An 8,817-nucleotide genomic window follows, 5' to 3' on the forward strand; every position below is an offset into this window, starting at 1 on the left:
GTTTTGCAGCAGGTATCAGCTCCCATGCTTGCCAAGCTCACCTGGGCATTAGCAATTAAGCAGCATTAAATTATATCCTCACCACTCCTGTTAGCAGTTCTATATATTTGGATTGCTCTGTTGTGAGGGATGTTGTTTGTTGTGTTGGGTTTGTTGGTTTTTTTTGTGTCTTTTTGGGTTGTGCTAAAGACACCATAAAGTTAGCTGCAGTATTATTCCAGTTATTTGTACACTTCATATTCACGCACCTCCAAAATTAAAAGTCATCATGATAAAATGAAGCACATAAACAGTCCTGAGGAGGACCTAATCCCTTTCCTCCCTGCTCCTGGATCCACCAAAGAAGAGAGCTGGGGTCCTGGGAGGGCAGGAATGGCTGAGCCTGGGCTAAGTGGCATGGAGGATCCTTGGGAAGGCCTTGCTGCTCTGGCAGGGGGATGTCAGTGTCTCTGTGCAGTGAGCATAAACATTTGGCTGCAGCCAAGAGCTGCAGATGAGGGAGGCAACTTGTGCAGGAGATAAACAGGGTCCCTGCGACAGCGCCCAGCTGGGCCAGGGCTGTCTCCAGCTGATGCAAGAGGGATGGGGCGTGAGGACCTGCAGCCCCCTCGGGGAGAAGCAGGCATGGGCAGAGGCAGAGACAGCCTGGGTGGGAGGATGGTGACTTTGCAGCTGAGCAGGGCACTCGCCTGGTGCCCCTGCAGCCTCCTGGGATGGGCTGCTGGCTCCTCCCAGGGCCCTGTGAGCAGGTGAGAAAGGCTTGAAAATACAGCACTGGGGGCATATTAGGGGGCTGAGGAAACAGCCCAGAAAGAGTATTGAAGATACTTGCACACATGGTGTGTTTTGAATCCAAACAGCAGCCATTTTGCAGAGTGTGAGAGGACAAGTGGGTAAAGAGCACCAAGGTTCATGCCTTCCAGCTCTTTCCCATCAGATCAGCTGCCTGCACTAGTTCAGGCTTAATTTGGGTTCATTCATAGAATCATAGAATGGTTTGGATTGGAAGGGACCTTAAAGAACATGTAGTTCCAGTCCCCCTGGGACACCTTCCACTAGATCAGGCCCATCCAACCTGGCCTTGACCCCTTCCATCGCAACAGTCTTTTATAACTCGAGTCTTCCCCCGCAGGTCAGCAGCCCGAGCAGTGTCACTGTGCTCCTGCCTTCCCTTCCTGAAGGGCTAGGAGAGGGAACTGGCATTTTTGCAGTCTCTACTTCAAATAAAGAATAAATAACTTTGTAAATATATATATATCTATATATATATTTAAGACCTTGAGGCCTTAGGCAATTGAGGAGAAGGGGTAGAAGGTGCTTTTACATTCAGGAGTGTTAAAACCTGCTCTGCCTTGCTCCATGTGCCAGAGGATGGGTGGTGCATGGTGGCTTCTCTGGCAGCTACTGCACCACCTGGTGTGGAACTCCTTAACTTGTCTTCTGTGTTTTTTTTGTTGTTTTTTTTTTTTCCTTTTTTCTTCTGAACGTTCAACATAAGCAGACAATAATAAATGCAACTTTTCTGCATAGACCAGAGGAAACAAATGACTGGCTGTGTGTAGCTGAGGGCAGAGTCTAGCTTGTTATTTTCTGTGAAGTAATTCCCATAAGGCCTTGTCTAAACCCAGCTTTTTTTTTTTTTTTAGTTCTCATTTTTCTACTTCCTTAAACTTTCCAAAATACTCTGCTGTAACATATTTTCCCCAGTCACATGTGTTACAGAGGAGAGAAAAGGTTAAATTCTCCTTTCCTACTATAATGTAATTCATTTCCTGTTTTTCACAACTGTCTAGACACAGATCTAACGAACATTAACCCTGAATCCCACCATTGGGTTAAAAATAGAGGCTTTAAATATAAAAGTGTGTGGTAAGAGAAAGATTGTAGGTTTCTACCTACCAACAGGAGCCAAAAAGGAGAACCATTTAATTGTCTATAAGGAAGAAAAAAACCCAAATAAAATTACTTCAGTTTCAGAGGTTTAAAAAGGAGCCTGGTTGCTGTATATACACTGGCAGCAACAGAAGCACTAATGAGAGCTGTGGCACGGACAGGTTGATCCCCCTCAGGAGTTATATTTATCTGGATTTACACCTCCAGCTATATCCAAAAAAGAAAGAATAAATTCCTGTTCAACAAGAGAGCTATAAAAAGACCAGGAGAAACTAATTTAAAAGATAGACTACGTTGCACACCACAGTCAGGTTCTGGTGGGAGAACCAGCAACAAAATGTCCCCCAGGTCCAGCTGAGGAGGGTGACCCAGACTTCAAGGAGAAAAGCAATTGCTGTGGTACCAAGAGATACGTCGTCTTGGGAAGGCAAGGGTGAAAGTCCCTAGCTATGAAAGCATATAAATGCTTGTTCAGTCATGAACAGACTCAATGGGAGTTTCATCAGGTCATTGTTGGGCTGGATGTTGGCTCTGGGTTAAGCCTGCTAACTGCCTCATGGACACAGAGCCTCCTCAGACACTCTTCCCACCAGCTGGGCTGCTGCACCAGAGCAGGAGGAGGGAGAGGAGGAGATTTCTGGCCTTTAACATGAGATAAGCCCCTCACAAAAGTACTGAGTTTTACCTGTGGAGGAAAAGGAAGGAGAAAACAAAACTGCCACAAACCTGAGCCAGGTGCTGGGTGCAGGCAGGGAGCAAAGCTGCTTCTAGGTCATTGCTGATAGTTTGGCACACAGACCATTTCCATCAAATATTACCCATAGAGACATAATTTTTATGTACTTTACAAAGAAGCCCATTCTTTCATGTATGTATTTTTAACTCAACGCTGCAAAGCCCTGTTAAAATAAGTCAAAATCTATGTTGTGCTGTGAGGAGGAGGAACTCGTGTTTCCGGCACTGACTGCATTTCTCCCTCCATAAGCACAAATCCCACAGGGCTGTTTGTTTATTTATCCTGTGAAGCTGGGAGTAGGCACCTTTCCCATCCCACCACCCACTTTCAGCAGTCACATGAAAATGGCAGCACCCCTGGGGGCCTGAGCTGGACCTGCCACCTCGGCTGTAAAACCTGCGGGTGCTGCCTCTTGTATTCAAGGCCTGTTCTGACCAGGACCAAAACAATCCAAGGAAAACATATTAAAAGGCATTTATTTAATTTCTACTAAAAAGCACATTATACTATTCATCAAGAATGGTGACGGGTGGACTGGTGTCTTTCCAGCTTAGGGAAGGCCTTTGAACCCACACGAGTTATTTATAGCCTTTAGAAAACAGATCTCTCTAATTTCTGCAGTTTTGATGGCAGGAGCAGCTCAGGTTTTGCCAAAAATAAAGCAACCCTTTGCATGACTGGCTGGGGTTCACCCCCACGCCCCTTGTAAAGCAGGGAAGCAGAACCAAGGATTAGGGAAAGTTGGGGCAAAGCTGGATCATAAACTTAGTATTTGTTGCTTAAGTAGTTTCTAAGTGCTTTTTGCCCAAACTCTACTTTTTTTGTTAGGCTAGAGACAGACAGTGAGGGCACCTGAAGGAATTCTAAAGGATAACTTAGCATGGATCAAGGGAGAACCTCATCCATGCTTCAAGCTGCCTCATCACCTATGTCTCAGCACCCCTAAAAACGTGGTGTTAGCAGCAATAACATGAAAATGGGAAGAATTATAGACAGACCTGACTGACCCACCCAACACATTCCTGAAAAGTTCAAGCTTTCCCCTTAAAGTATTTAGTCTATTAAAATAAGTAGAACAGAATATTTTTGAGAAAGTTTGAGTAAGAGTAGTGTCTTGACAGCTTTCTCATTGCCTTGTTTGAAAGGCTCTGGTGATCTTGTAGACTGTCCCATGTTTCTACAGGCTTGTACCTGGGGGTGCAATCCCCTAACTATAGACCTGAAGCACAGCATAGCTACAAAAAGACTCATGAAACCACTCAAGCATACCTTACTCAACGTTTCAAATGAGATTAAAACCAAAGCATCTGCCTTTTGTGCTTATTTTCATAGCTGGCATAGCTTTCATGAGGCAAGTAGTCCTGTCTTAGGATAATAACTTCTCCTGTTCCAACACAAGACACATTTCATTTGCTTTTTCAACTGCTTTTCCCTAATAGACTGGGAGTCCCTTCAGTGGGCTCCTACTCACATTCTCTCTGAGCAAGAGCTTGTGTTGGACTGTTGCAGTCCTGACTCCAACCATATGCAATTGTAACTGAAAAAAAAGATGAAGTCACTTGGGTAACATGTCCATTTCCATAAGCCACAAGTTGGAGTTGAAGCTGTCAGACCTGTGTGAGCACTGCTGATCTCTTCTGAGGCAACACTCACTGCTGTGCTTTGGGTTAGTACAGATGCATGAACTTGAGCTCTGTGTGAACACTATTTTATTTTTGGTAGAAGTGAGGGCTCCGTTCATCTCATTTTCCTTCGAGGCAAAATGAAACAACAGCTCTATCTGGGATATTCTTCTGCTGCTACAGCAACTCGAGTTCTGGATGTTCCTGCAGAAGAGTCTCTGCTTACAGTCACCAGAAGCTCAGTCTGATAAGGTCACCAACTTGGAAGCAATGAGACAGTCAACTCTGTGGTTCACATTGTTTGAACATTTATTGCAATTCAGTGTCAAAAATGTTTTACAAAAATACATTACTGTCTGCACAGAACAGCTGTAAAAATCAGAGTTGAACATGCAAGGGAAGAAGAAAAAAGTGTGCAAATTTATAATGGAAGGATTTTAACCACACAGTAATATTAAACAGAAGTCTTATTATACAAGGGATGCCTTTCACTTCTCAGAATCTCTACTTACAACTTAGAGGAAAAACAAAACAGAACACACACTCTCTTCCATATTTAAGTAGGTATTTATAATTACTGCAGATTAGTTCCTAAAGATGAGCATACTTGCAATTTCAAATTAAAATGTTCTCTTGGTAGCTGACCTGTTAGCATTCTCTGCAGCACACAAGTTCCACCCTCAGTTGCTCTTCCAGGTGGAAAAAGGGCTGTGCTTGGTCAATGGAGGGGGAATCTTTCAGGTGTTCCAAGGTATTAATACACTGGAGACTGCATGTGTCAAGGACAATATGGATTTGTTCTCACTGGGGCTTTGGGCCTGCAAAGCCGATTTGCTACCAATTAAATCACCAGAGGACGACATGGGATAGAAATCAGGCACGAGTAAAGAGACTCCCACAGCCCTGCAACCACTGCTGACAGCTGTGGGGATGGCTGGCCACATCTTCACAGCCCTGCACCAAGCCTCAGCATAAGTAGTAAGCTACAAAAAGTAGCACAAGCAGAATGCAAGAGTCCCAAACCTTGTAAAAGTGAGTCTTTTATCAGCCTGGTCAGCCATCAGCTCCACAGTGTCTATGTTTTTGCAAACAGGCCAGCTAGAAAGAATGGCATTTTAATTTAAAGCTGGTTTTTTTTTGGCCAAGGTTCTGATCTATGGGGAAGCTGTGCAGTGGGTTTTAAAAGCAACCTCAGAGGACAACACTGATCTGTACCAAGCAGAAGATAAGGATGAAACAGCTCATCTGATTTATTAGCTCCATAACAGAATTTGAAATGTTCCTGTTCTAAGTCAAATTTAGCTACTAAGGGATAAGGAATTTCCTGGGCAGGAAAAGGTGGTTTAATACCTGCATATGTTCTAGAAGGTGATAGCTCTGCAAGAATATTTGAAGTCAAACAGAAATGGGAACACAAACAGTTCAAAACCTGATGGCAAAGAATAAAAAAAACATACTCTCATATACAGAAAGTGGCAGGGTGCAATTAAATGTTTACATACAAAGCAATGTCTTCAAAGCAATACAAGTTTTCCTAATCACTTTACAAAATAAAAGGATCTAGAAACACAATTAAAAAGGAAACCCAAACAATCTAAGAGGATGTGCACACATTTTATGATCAAACTTTACCATACCATAGTTAGTATAAATGGCTTAAGGTATGTACAGCTGAAATTGTGCCTGTTGAAGTGGCTATCACATTAAGAACAAACTCCAAATACCTGCCTCTTCTAGCAAGCTGAAACAAATCACCTCTGGGATCCCTCTCTTCCTAAGCTTCCTCTCCTGCATGAATCTATTTTCCTCTTCACAGCACCATGGTCCACACTGCTGCTCTGGTTAACACATCCTCTGAAGGTAATGAGATTTCTCTGGATATGCTTGCAGGAGAAAACCACAAAGAGAGAAAAAACCCTCCTTCCCTAGCATAAGAACTGATGCATGTCTAATGGGAATGCATCAACTAACTGGAAGGTGCAATGCCATTTACAAAGTACATTCTGTTACCAAAATGTAAATAAAAGCCTTTTTTTCCTTCATTACAGCTTTACCACAATTGTCCTAAAAGAAAGAGGTCATTTTTGCACAAGAGCAGCCTTACACCATCCTGCCTGAAAGCCCCTGTTACCACAGCTGCTTTTGTTACTCTGCCATCCTCAGCCAAGCAGATGCCTTTGCACTGCTAAAATACTGGTCACTTTGTTTATAAGAGGTTAGACTATGAAATTTGGATGCAAAACCATTTCATTTTAAATACAAGAGTATTTAGTTCACCACGATATCGCCCTGTACCAGTCACTCAAGAAACAATGAGTCTCCCAAAGAGATAAAGGTCTTATTTGACAGTTGCTGTAGCAGGAGGGCAATGACTGAGGCAGCAACTGAATGGGGCTTATTTTGTTTCTTTTTGCTTAGCCCTTTTTGTTCTGCAGTACAGCAGTTGCTGGGTCTTCTGCTGCTTTGGACACTGACAGCAACATCCCAGCACTCTGCCCAAGGAACACAACAAGTGTCTGCATGTACTAACAAGTCATCCTTTAAGATCTACACAGTGCTAAGAAATAAAAACACACTAATTGAAATAAGTTTTGTTAATAGGAGCCTCAGTTGCAGATTATATTTTCAGCATGACCTCTGGGCAGAGGACAAAGAATAAACTCTTTGCTCAAGACCAGTGAAAGGTTGATAGAGGCAATGGCTACAGCTGAGATGTACCCAAACTGCAGCCAAATGCTGGGATTTTCTGTCCTGCTCTACAGGAAAAACACTAGGTCAGATTCAAACCTGAGCTTAGAATTCACCCATTGCCACAGTCTCACAGTGGATAAGTGGTATCTGCTAAACATGGATTCAGACTAGGCAACCCCCCAGCATTTCATACTGAAGTTCTGCTGCCTCCCCATCTCAACAGGTTGCCTCTCTATGGGTGGCAAGGGCGAGACTATGAAACAAACAATCTCCAAGTGAGAGCTGGAAACAGAAGATGCCAAGGAGCACAGGGTCCTCTCACTTTTAGGAAAAGGAGCTACAGGAATAACCAAATACAGTGGCAATGCTTCACTCCCTTCACTTGCACGTTTCTGTCCTTAATGTCCTCATTCACTGAGCCAGATTTCAGCCTCATTTATCCGCTGCTGTCAATACAGGAATGAAAACAGAAACTGGCCTTCTTCACTTACAAACACCCCCCCCTGGACAAGTGTAAGTTCATTTTTCCAAGGTAACAGCTTTTAAATCACTTTCAGTTGACATGAAAACCATCAGCAGGCTTATGTTTTCCACCTGCAGTCAAACTGATGGATGAGGCATCAACACTAATATCAAGCTTCCTAAATCACACGTGTTTTCTCCTCATCTCTGGAGACTGCCAAGCTCTGGGCCATGACTAGGGGTGGGACAGGCTCACAGAGCTCTCTGGAAGAGCAAAAGCTTGGGTTTGCTGTTGGAAGGCGGGAGAAGGGGCAGTTCTTATCAGCATTTTCCTGGTCTTCCTCCCACCTTCTGCACTGCTCCATCTAGAGGCAGCTTTTTTCCCTTTTTGCTTCTCTTCCAAGAGTATGCAAAGTGATTTAGTTTGCAAAAACGCAAATACTGTCAATTTTTAAAGTTACAAAAAGCTGCAGAAAAGTGTTGAAAGTCAGTTATAAAAATGTAAAAAAAGGAACAGAATATTTAACAATAATTAACTCAAGTAGTTCTTCCTGAATTGTCCTGAGTACTCCTCTTCCTCACAATTCTTTGTACATAGTCACACACAGTCCACTAAATATTTACCCTTCCGAGGTATCCTGCTTCCATCATGCAGAGAAAGTGCTACACAGGAAATCTACTGGCAAATGGCAAAAAAATTCCACTGCAGGGTTTCCAATTGTTATATACGAGTTGGATTCTTCTAGCTCCCCTGTAGGGTAAAGTGCAGTGTGGTATGCAACAGAGGACACGATGAGTGGGATCACAGCCACAGTGAAGTTAATCTGGCCACTTATTCCAAAGGACTGAAAATTTAGCCCTAGGCAAGTGTCAGAAGATCCCATCAAGAACTCAGCACTGGAAGCAGAAAGGACTCGGCTGGATCTTTACCAGTGGCACGGAGGAATAACCAAAGATGTCAAGTGACGTGTTGGAAATCACTTGCTTAGCCCAGTCCTGACTGCTGGGTTTAGGAAAATGCTGACCTACTTCTTCATGCTGTCTTGCTCATCACTCTGCACTCCAGTAGTCTGAAATTAAACCACGATGCTACCAGTCCTCCAGTGAATAAAAACCGCATCATTTCGCTACGCTCAACAGCCCAGTTCTTCCTGTATTTTACCAGCTCCAAAATGACCAAATGCACTTGACAGCAGTGGGAATACAGAGCAGTGTACATCATGGAAAACAAGGGAAACTTTGAAGAACCAGATTCAAACCTCACTTGGGTTTTCAACCAGTGCAATTAACCTAGTGGAATTGATGCAATTTACATTGTAAGATTAAATCCAGTCCTTTGTTTCTCTATAATAGAACTTCCTCCCTTTTAGGTAATCTTCATTCTTGTGGCTTCTCTTTTCCCTTTTGCTTAGT

The sequence above is a fragment of the Chaetura pelagica genome, unplaced genomic scaffold (assembly GCF_000747805.2).
Source record: "Chaetura pelagica isolate M959 unplaced genomic scaffold, ChaPel_1.0 scaffold1, whole genome shotgun sequence".
Taxonomy (NCBI): Eukaryota; Metazoa; Chordata; class Aves; order Apodiformes; family Apodidae; genus Chaetura; species Chaetura pelagica.